This window comes from Trematomus bernacchii, unplaced genomic scaffold (genome assembly GCF_902827165.1).
Source record: "Trematomus bernacchii unplaced genomic scaffold, fTreBer1.1, whole genome shotgun sequence".
In the NCBI taxonomy this organism is placed as follows: domain Eukaryota; kingdom Metazoa; phylum Chordata; class Actinopteri; order Perciformes; family Nototheniidae; genus Trematomus; species Trematomus bernacchii.
In genome coordinates this window covers 18,652,225-18,663,099 of record NW_022987593.1, presented here as the reverse complement: position 1 = coordinate 18,663,099, position 10,875 = coordinate 18,652,225, and the positions used below count along the sequence as shown (strand labels likewise).

At 40.2% G+C, this 10,875-nt stretch overlaps 1 long non-coding RNA gene across 1 annotated transcript; it reads left to right on the top strand.

Annotated features, from left to right (window-relative positions):
* The first annotated feature begins 1,070 nt into the window (after positions 1–1,070).
* On the top strand, positions 1,071–1,707 carry LOC117482123. Its single transcript, XR_004555834.1, has 2 exons — positions 1,071–1,249; positions 1,347–1,707. It is a non-coding gene; the product is annotated as an uncharacterized LOC117482123 (long non-coding RNA).
* Positions 1,708–10,875: the final 9,168 nt, after the last annotated feature.

Below are 10,875 nucleotides of genomic sequence, written 5' to 3'. Positions count from 1 at the left end.
TAAGGCATTTTACAATAAAACAAAACTACAAAATATGCAAGAATAGAAATAAAAATAAAATAAAATATAAAATATACATGTCGAAATAGAAAATATACATGCAGATATTATATATATATATATAGATACAAATATATATATGTATATTCAAAATATATGGAATAATAATATGCTCGTGAAATGCAACAACTTTTCGGTTTCACCGATAGGATTTCTACGGTCTTGGTCATGCTGACTCATATGACTCAAATGACTCGTATGATCCGGATCTCTTCAATGACTGACTCAGAAGACCCTGAGTCCGTAAAAGGATCCGGATTTGCCATCTCTAGAACACAGGAAAGACAGCCTGTCACACTGAGTGAAGTGTGTGAGTGAAGTGTGTGAGTGAGTGAGTGTGTGAAGTTTGCGAGTGAGGGAAGTGTGTTATGGTTCACAGGTTCCTTCACTACACCTGCAGACTGTGTGACGTCCTCAGTGCTCATAGAGATGAACTGTTATTCTCTTCTTCATCTGAATGCTATTCTCTGGATTCAGTGGTATAGGAAGAACCTCTCTTTAAGTTTGTATTTCGTTAAACAACATTTCTTTCCGGTGCAGTAAGTGTTACTGGGGTTTGGCTCATCATGCATATTAATCGTCTAAAGAGGAAGTAAATATAGTCTCTTAACAGCCTGATATCCGTCTTCTGCTCATTGGTAACAGAGGAAAGGCATCTTTCAACACATGGTTCATGTGTTTCTCCTGAGTCTGTGGACGAGGTACAACAATATAAATTCATCAGTTTAAACATCCTTCTTACGTGTTTTAGTTTACTGTTATGACATAAAATCTGTATTTGTTGTTGCCCTTAATCCAGGAAGAAGAAAGCTCTGCGCTCCACCACTGAAGCACATGAACCTGAAGAGATCGAGGTGAGAGAGAGCGGACCTATTGACAACATTTCCCCTTCGTCAAAGCTATACTGTGGCTCATAAATGCAATGTGAAGAGAACTTGTGTTTAAAGACAACTTCCTGAGTTGAAACCAGGAATAAATTTAGCCAAGAAATAATTAGCATCAACTTTAAAATATGAAACATGTTTTATAAAATGTTAAAGTATATGCAGGTTTCATGAATGAGGGTCTAATTGTGTCTTCTCTCTCTTCATCAGTTGGACTCTGTTCCTGAGTATGAGAACGTCTCACACACTGCAGCACAGACAGAAGACACAGAGGAGCAGGAAGACCTGGTGTGAAGTCCAGTCAGGTTAGAGCCTCCTGCATCAGATCAAACAGGCCCACTCCACATTTAGAGTCACAGTTCCAGCTGTAACTTTACACAAAGTTTCTGTGATTTTCTTCAGACGCTCACCTGATGGAAACAAAGAAGAAGGACGTTGAAATGTCCCTGAGGAGAGCGAGGCTGTGCAGGATGTGTGCAAAGTGGATATATTCACGTTCAACTCTTAAAGCTTTAATAGTCAGTTTTCAGTAGCAGCAGCTTGTAGGTTTAGAAGAATGAGCTGCTGGCAGCTTGAAGTGAATCATGTCGAGGTGTCAAACATGATTTATCGTTAAGACCAGCCGATGGTCAGGTGCTCTATATTACTGCTTCAACTATGTGTACATGCTTATTTGTTATATGCAGAGTTGTTGATATTACAAAAGTCTCGTCAAATTGTTTTATTTAAATTCCACATAATAAATAACTTTGAAAAATCCTCATCAGTGTCTTGGTTAATAACTATCCTGCTGACAGAGACAATGAAGTCTATTTAAAACAGAGAGAGCCTAAACACATCACATTTCACTCCATGTACAGTTTAGATGTTCACTCCATGAAACATAAGCTCACTAGAAGACCTTGTTAGATGTTACTGTGTAAGATTCAAATCAGAATAAATCAACAGCCAGCTCTACAACAAGTGAAGGACCATCGGACGAGTGTTTGGAAAAGATCACGTTCTAAAATCTCTAGATTTCCGATTTCTGTTTCACTTTTCATTAATTTGCGGTATATAATGTTTAATTATTAGCTAGCAATACAAAGAAAAATCAAAGTAGTGTTGCTTTTGTATATCTCCCATATATGTCATTATTTTCTTTTTTTTATTACTGCCGAATTTTACTCCATATTTTATTCCTTTTTATTCCATTCTATTTCTATGTAAATACTGAATTTTTTTTTACTATATTTTTGATTATTTCTAATATTTGTTCATGTTATTTTTTATGTATGCACCATGACATCAAGTCAAGTTCCTCGTACGTGTAAACCTACCTGGTAATAAACCTGATTCTGATTCTGATGTGTCACTAGAAGGAAAGGAGCCACAGTGTTCATAATGATCTGGGATGTTTCTGATATGAAGATCCACAGACAGAGTTTTCAACTGAGAATCAATTTAAATTATTTGCCTTTTTGTCAAAACTTGTGGAAAATGCTTTTAGTCATATTTTATATATTTGTTTAGTCCACCCTTCCTTTCCCTTCCATCACCCCAACCCTCTATCCCTCAATCGTTCATCCCCATATCCATTCATCCTTTCATCCCTCCCTGAACCCTTGATCCCTAAATCCCTTCATCCCTCCTTCCCTTGACCATTCATTCCTTAATTGTCCGTTCCTTCACTTTATTCCTGCACCATACATCTTCTCTTTCTGTCTCCCTTCATCTATTTCTAGTTAATCTGGTGTTAACTTTCATCAAGTTCTATGTACTTTCTGGGCGCTTCTTTATTCAGACCAGACAGAAAAAGACCTGAGACTAAGTTCCCATACACTAATACCCCTTTCACACCGGCGCTTTTCCAGCTCCTGCTGGGAGCTAGAGCCTGAAAAGCGCTGGTTTTTCCTGTTCACACCGCAGCGGCGGCGCGTCATAGCTCCGGAATGCGGTTCACTTCCAGCTCCAAAAAATTGTCGGTCCAGAGGCAAGAGCTTCGGAGCTATGACGCGGCGTCGCTTACGTCTCTTACGTCGAGGCGTGCAGGAAACCTTACTTTGACCATCCGTTCGCTGTTATTGATCATTGTGGAGATACATGGGCTATACAGGTTGTCATGTCCGACTATCAGAAGTAGAATCATAATGAAAAATACGCCGGTAAAATGTGCCTATAGAAAACGGCTTAGCAAGTAGTCAGTTTAGCTTCGGTTGCTATGCTAACATCACCCATGTTATACCAGAGAAACTTTCATAACAGCGTTTTGATGCCAAACAGCGTCAATTCAGACTGACACACATTCACTTAAGGGGAACTGGGGATATGTATCAGCTGCTTGTGTGACAGTCAGACAGTGAATACTTTAGAGCCGTGTGAGCTAACCCGGAGCTAACGGGACAATAAACTCCCGTGGAAGAGCAGCCACTGCAGCGGTCGGTAAATGCCGCTGAAACACATTAATAAACAATGAACCACGGCACTCTGGAGAAAAGTATAAGGTTGGAGAAGTCGTTATTTAATTTAATCTGGCTTCGTATGATTAAAAGCAACACGACCCGATGCAGTCACCGGCCCGTTGTTGTTGTGGGAGAAAAGGGAAACGGGAGCTGAACCAGAAAAGCTCTCGCGAGGAGCTAGAAAGTGAAAAGCGCCGGTGTGAAAGCCGCATGAGAGACCAAGCACTCTCCTGGCTGGCTCTCCATTTAATGTCGGAGATGTTTAAATCCATGTTTGGTCCATAATATGAACACGGACCTCCTCACCAACATTTCCATATTTACCGTCTTCACAGATTCAAAAAAGTGTCCTGGAAACGGAGTTCAGAGTTTGATGCATAGAAGTTTGGAAGTGTTGAAGGTCCTGCCACTCCTTTTCATCTACTAAACATGGTCAGTACCCCTGTAACTTGACCACAAGTGCAGTCAAGTTGGAGTCATATGTGTCTCATTGGTAGCCAAAGATAAGGTGAGAATATAGTATAGAATATACAGAGCACTTCTATAAGGAAAGTTCACTAAACCCACCACTCCTATATCCTGCCTGGATTACAGTTGGTCCTCCAGACCAGCCTTACCCCTTCCTCTTACATTTCCTCAGTGCTCAATGAACAAATAAACCTGTAATAAAAGTTTAACTGACATATTGTTGAGGAGTGGAAAATGCTAAAGAAAAATGTCCAATTTGGAAAAGCTTGTGCAACGCCCTGATTATGAGTCGTTATTCCAGTAAAACACGTTTTAAAGAGTTGCTTTCCAATATGTCAAAGATGTTGGTCCTCGGTGTGAAGTGTAAGTCTACTATACAGTAAATTACCTCTAATGCTAAAAGACTAAAATGGCAATAGGTTTCACTCATTTGATCTTTAAAAACTAAATATGCATTTACATTTGTCAAAACAATCACTGATGGATGTTAGAATGTGTCTCAGGGTGCTGATTCAGTATCTGATGTTTCACTGTCCTCTAGTGGAGGATCTTAAGTGAGACAGATTCAGGCTTCATCACTCAGAGAGCTCCCTCCACCGTCTGCTTTAAAGGATCAGTTCACCCAAACTAAAACACTTATTTCCCCCTTTGTGACGGTCTGTCTGTTTTCCTGTTTCATTTTCAAAAGTGTTCACCCCCTGTCTTATGTCTGTGTCTGCTTCCTGTCTCTGTGTTTTCCCTCCTTTTTGATTTTTGATTCTGTTCACCGGGTACCATTGTGTTTTTCCTGCTCTGCCTAGCTCTGTCTTGTTCTTTGATTCGTTATGCATGTATTTAAGTTCTGTTTGTTTTGTGGGTTCTTTGAGATTACTAAGGAGTGATTTCTGGTTTGTACGCTGTATATCAAGACGACCTTCAATAAAGGTCCTTTTCTGTTTCGAGACCTTCTCTGCCTCTGCCTTACCCTCGGGTCATCCACCTCCCTGAGTCAGTAGTATGTAAGCAGTCAGTAGTATATAAGCAGTCAGTAGTGTATAAGTAGTCAGTAGTATGTAAGCAGTCAGTAGTATATAAGCAGTCAGTAGTATGTAAGCAGTCAGTTGTATATAAGCAGTCAGTCGTGCAGGGGTACTCAAATACAAATCTTAAAGGTCCAAAAAAATGTTTTCAATAAGACAAAGGTCCATTTATTACGGTCATTCAAACTTTTAAACAATTGCAACAAGATTCTTAACACGAGGTTGCAAAAACAAAAATAATCTGTATGCAGCAGTTTTCATTGTTATTGTGTCTGTGCTTGATCCCTCAGAGTCGCAGTGTGAGCTGCACAGTTATGAATAAAGGCAGCTGCACCCTCTTTCATTCAGCATTCCCATTATTGCTTTATAAATGTCTTGCCCCCTTGTGTGTCCACTGAGGTTCGTCAGGCCCAACACATCTTCAACAAACTCCCCCTTTGCCTCATCATAAAAACTCACAAACACCAGCAACTGAGCATTGTCAGTGGTGTCAGTGGACTCATCCACAGCTAAGGAAATGCACTGTGCATTTTTTATTCCATCACAAAGCTGATTCATCAAATCACCAGCCAGTATTTATGTTCTTCTGGTTGCTGTGGAATCTGAGAGGGGGATTTGCTTGATTTGACCTGTTATTTCCTCTTTTTGTTTGCCTTCAAACATGGTCTCCATCACTTCAGTCATGCATTCTTTTATACTTCAGTTATTATCCAGTGGAATGTCCTTACCTACTGGCCTAGTTAAATCAAAGTGGTTATTTCTTTTTGTCTGGGCAGTGGGCAGTGTAGTTTTACACACCGTCTTATTTGACTTTCTCAGGACTTAAAACTGTTTTTGGGGGCAGACCCCACAAAGAAAAAAATATATTTACACACGTAAGGTCATCATCTTAACAGTTTTGTATGCTCATCCGTGAGCAGAGCATCAAGTTGACATGTCTATTACAGCTGAATGCGGCGATTACCATTTTGTTCAGCAAAACGCCTCACAAACTGATTAAGATCAACAGCTTTAGTGCGTTTTGATTCAATGCAGAGTACAGCCAAACTTGACAGTCTCTTCTCTGTCATTGTAGACCGCAAATACCTCATTCCTTCAGTACTTGGGTCCGAATGCTTCTCGTTTTGCGCCGTACCGTTCAAATGAAATCGCCGCCAATCATATTTCCACGCTCGCGCCAGGGCCGGGGGAGTGGTTACAAGACGTGCGTCTTGTGCTGCATTCACTTGCACTCGGACATTAGAGACTTTCTCTCATAAATGTCCGATGAGCCACAACTTTTCTTTCAAAACAAAGCTGCCAACTGGGGTGGCAGCTGGGGTGGCAAGGCCTATTTTTAGGGTGGCAGTTGCCACCCCATGCCACCCCGGTAGGTGAAACTAGGCTACTAGCTACAGTACAGATGCAACTAGATGAGCTGTTAACTCTCGCTCTGACTTCTTTTTTTTTAAACACACACGCATTTTTCCCACCCGCATTCCGCAAAGACCCGCCCTACTGTGCCTCTGATTCGCAGACTGTTGGTGGGGGGAAAAAACACTGACGGGATGCTGAATGTGATTGGACCAATGCGTTGACAGACACACACAGACAGTGGAACAGTCGTACATGCAGAGCGCTGTTTGCAGTGGACATAGCGGAGAATTTTGACTCGTTGCGTTGTGGCGATGTCTCACAGATAACACAGATAATACAGATAATACATATTAAAAGTATAATTTGCTCAGAGTCCAGAGAGAGTTGTGGTTCGGTCCGGATCCGGACCGGAGTCCGGACTTTGAGGATGCCTGCAGTAGTGTATAAGCAGTCAGTAGTATGTAAGCAGTCAGTAGTATATAAGCAGCAGTCAGTAGTATATATAAGCAGTCAGTAGCTAAGCAGCAAAACGGGTCTTTAACCATAGTTTTCTTATTTAAGAAAAGTTTATATTTTGTTAAAAAACATTACTTTACTGAGTAGCGGGTGTTAACTGGCATTTGGCTCATCATGCATATTAATAATCTAAACAGGAAGGAAATCTAGTCTTCTAACGGAGCGTCCACACAGCAGCGTTAAAAAAATCTTGGAGGTGGGCGTATCTGAAGCTTCGGGATTTTTTGCGAGTAACGCGACCAACAACCGATCACATGAATCTCCCGCCCCCGACAAACGAAGCAAAAAAGCCCGAAGTAAACTGGATATAAACTCCCCAAACAGGCGAAAACCTACCACTGTCTCTGCCACCTCCCTCCATGCCTGGCTCCTCCGGTTTGTATCCCGGTAGGTAAATAGGGACTGGTCATAAAGCACCGGGTGATTCCCTACCGCTAATTTCTCCTCCATTTTTTGGAATATGAGGAAATGACCTGCGGTATGTCTCTCCCAGCATACACGCGGTTTGATTGGCTAGCGCTTGAACTGTCAGATTTGCATAAACGGGATTTGATTGGTTGACGCTTCCACCTCAGCTTCAAAAGTTGAACATTGCTCAACTTTTGAATCCTGAAAATCCTGAAAATCTCCACTCTGCTTCTCACAATGCAGTTCGGCGAAAAGTGAGGCAAAGTGACGTCACCCTATTAAAAGTGGATGGGCAGAAGCGTTTTTAACGCTGCTGTGTGGACGCTCCGTAACAGCCTGATATCCGTCTTCTGCTCATTGGTACAGAGGAAAGTTATCTTTAAACACATCGTTCCTCCTTCACTGTAAGTAGTGATGGGAATTATGGCTCTTTGAAGGGAGCCGGATCTTATGGCTCCGTTCCTTTCAAAGAGCCGTTCAAAAGAGCCGTTCAAAAGAGCCGTTTTTTAAAAGGGGGCGGGGTTACTAGGTTTATCTGCGAAATAATGACCAGGATAATGATTGACTGGATTGCCAGACCTAATGTCAATAATCGGCATTGTAAACATGACACAAGGTGGCGCCATATCCATGTCATCATGTCAGTGAATGTACTTTGAATTTACCCTCTGTATGTGTTAAGTAAATAAAGTTGCCTTGCCTTGAATGAAATTCACGCAACTCTTAATATTAGATAGTGTGTTTTTAAGTGGCGATGGAGATTATTTGTTGACCCTGCTTTAAAGGATATTTTGCCTTTACAAATGGTGCGCTTTATCACTGCCTGGGTTTTGGTTGAAGTGCATCCAAATGCTGCTGCGTTTTCGCGTTTGGCTCATTTTCCATCCGAAAAACACGTCGTCTACCTGTCCTGTACCACTTGTTATGACTTCTCTCTCTCGCGTATTCCGTTAAGACCAACCCCATCTCACTCCTCGTGCTGAAACCTACCAATCAGAGTAGGGGCAAGTCTTCACAGAATACGTTTGGGGAACAAAATCAAGCTTTTTAAAAGGCGAGTGGATTTTGGCAGGCAGTGAGTGCGGACCAACGATTGAACGATAACAAGAACGGCTCTCACCAAGTAGGACTCGGTTCCCCTCGTTCGTACTAAAGAGCCGTTCAAAAGAATCGGCTCGTTCGCGACCGACACATCACTAACTGTAAGTAGAAACAGTTTATTGATGTAATGATTCTGTATACCTCCTGTGAACATTATTTAATCTGACATGTTTTATAGTCTCACAGAGATGAGAGGAGCAGCTATGAGTTCACACTCACATGTTGGTCTAACAGTGCATTATTTACAGTTGACATTAGCATGTTTTACTGAATCATTTTCAACCCACAGCATTTATTCAGGTGACACTCACTTATTTATCCGACTTGAACCGAGTTTGCTTCAGGGTAAAGACATGTTGAATTCCTGGTGCTTCAAATCATGAATTAATAAGAAGTTTATTCCGGATTTTAACCATTAACAGCTTATTCTATTCATGTATCCACCATGTTTGTGAGTACGCGCAATGCACGCTGGGAACACAGACTCCTTTCAAAATAAAAGCACTTCCTCTTCTTCTTCTGTGGTGTTTTACGGCTGTTTGCTTCCACAGTGTTGCATCACTGCCTCCCTCTGGATTTTACTGTTTCTCACACTTTTATAAAGTCTTTCCATCAGACCAGACATTCTTAAAAAACGTGCTTTCTCCACAATCTATTGACATGTATAGACTTTTTGCACTACTTTTTATTTTGTTTTGTATTTTGTGTTATTGTATTTTATTATATATGTTGCATTGTTGGAGGAGCTCATGTCAGAATAATTTCATTGCCATCTCTACACTGTAGCTTATGTGCATATGACAATAAAACCTTTGAATCTTGAATTGAATCTTGAATCATGGGTGTCACTTTATTAGAAAAAGTGGTGGAGACCATTTCTCCAGATTTAACATCAGCACAGCAGAAGACAAAAGATATTCCTCTCCTGGGTGTTGAACCTCGAACACCTGCATGAAAACCCAAATGCATAAACCTCTAGACTGGCAGTGTGGTTTTAAAACAATGAATGCCAAACTACAGGTCTTGTTGTGATGTGATTTAGAGTGAATCTGTACCTGTATGCACACAACGAGCACACAGGTATTGAGGACAGAACATGGCATAAGTATAACATAAATAAATACATTAATACATGATAAATACAGGAATACAAAAATACAAGAATAAATAAATATGGAAAAAAACCGAGAAATAAATACATGTGGAAATAAATACAGGAATAATAAAAAAAGAAATACTGAAATTTGTGTCTAATTAAAAAATGAGAGTTGGGAATAATACAGAACACACATTATTATATATATTTAATGTATTTTTTACATTTATTTTCACTTATATTTATAGATTAATTAATGTCTGTGTCTGTGTTTCACACAATGTTGTTCTGCTTGGTCGCCTTGTATTCTGTGGATACGACAACCTTTATAACAAACTTACTTTCAATTGCTCTGAAGGTTTCAACAAGTGTCTTTAACAATATCTTTGAGCTGCTATCATATTCAATTTCACTTCCTCTGACCAGTCCCCCTTTTATTTGGAAGCTTTGTGTCAAGTTGTACACAGTGCAAGGAGAAACACTTCTCTATTCAATACATATTTTAAAAAGCTTACAGCACCGGGAATTTCCAGCATATTCATGTTCTGTATTAACCTCAAAGCCCCCTGAGACAAAAGTACAATTTGTCATATTGGGCTGAATAAATAAACTTTGATTGACTTTTATTGATGGATTTGGCGCTAGAAGTATACTTCTCTTCAGAGCCCTCAAGAGCCAGATATAAATGTTTATTAGCGTCAAAAATGGTGTTGCTATTAAAGGTTTTGCTTCTACCTAAAACTCAGTAACAGGAGTGTAATGGATGGGATTTCTAACAGGTTTGAGGTCTTTGATTTTAAGCTCTTCTCCACTGTAGCAGTGAGATAACGCACACATTTAACAAGCAGCACAATACACACTAGGATAAATCAACATGATAACTTGGCTTCTTCTGACTCAAAGACAACAGCTCTTCCTCTCAGCCACATCTGAATGATGGGCTGTAGTTCAGAAATGATGATCAAGTTATAGCCGGTATGTCCAGATCGAGATAACCGTTTTGTTTGTAAGAATGGAGGTTTGGTAAAATTGGAAAGATACCATGGCTTACTGTTACTATTTACATTAATTATGTGACCGTCTCTGTTTCCTGTAGATATTTAATTGCTCTTTTTACTGCACTGTTAGTGTACAGTTTTACTATTATGCTGCTGTCTTTATTGTATTTTTGTAACTCTGGCATAACAATTGAAGTCTTATCTTATCTTAATTCCATCGATTCTAAAGGACTCTGAGCAGATGTAAATAATTGGACTGTCACTTCCTGTGATGAGTTTCAACAAATGTATTTACCTCACTGTCTGCTTTGTGTGACCTGAGTGTCTGTATGTGTGTTGCTGTGTGTACCTGTCTGTGTGCTTTCTGTGTTACTGTGTCAGTCTGTGTGTTTCCTGTGTTACTTTCTGAAACTGTGTCGGTTTTCTCTGCGTTGTGGCGGGGTGGTGCGGCTAGGTGTAAGAGGTCGGGTGGAAAGATAAACAAAGGAAAAACAACAAAATACACCAAATCTGAATTAATGTAAACAC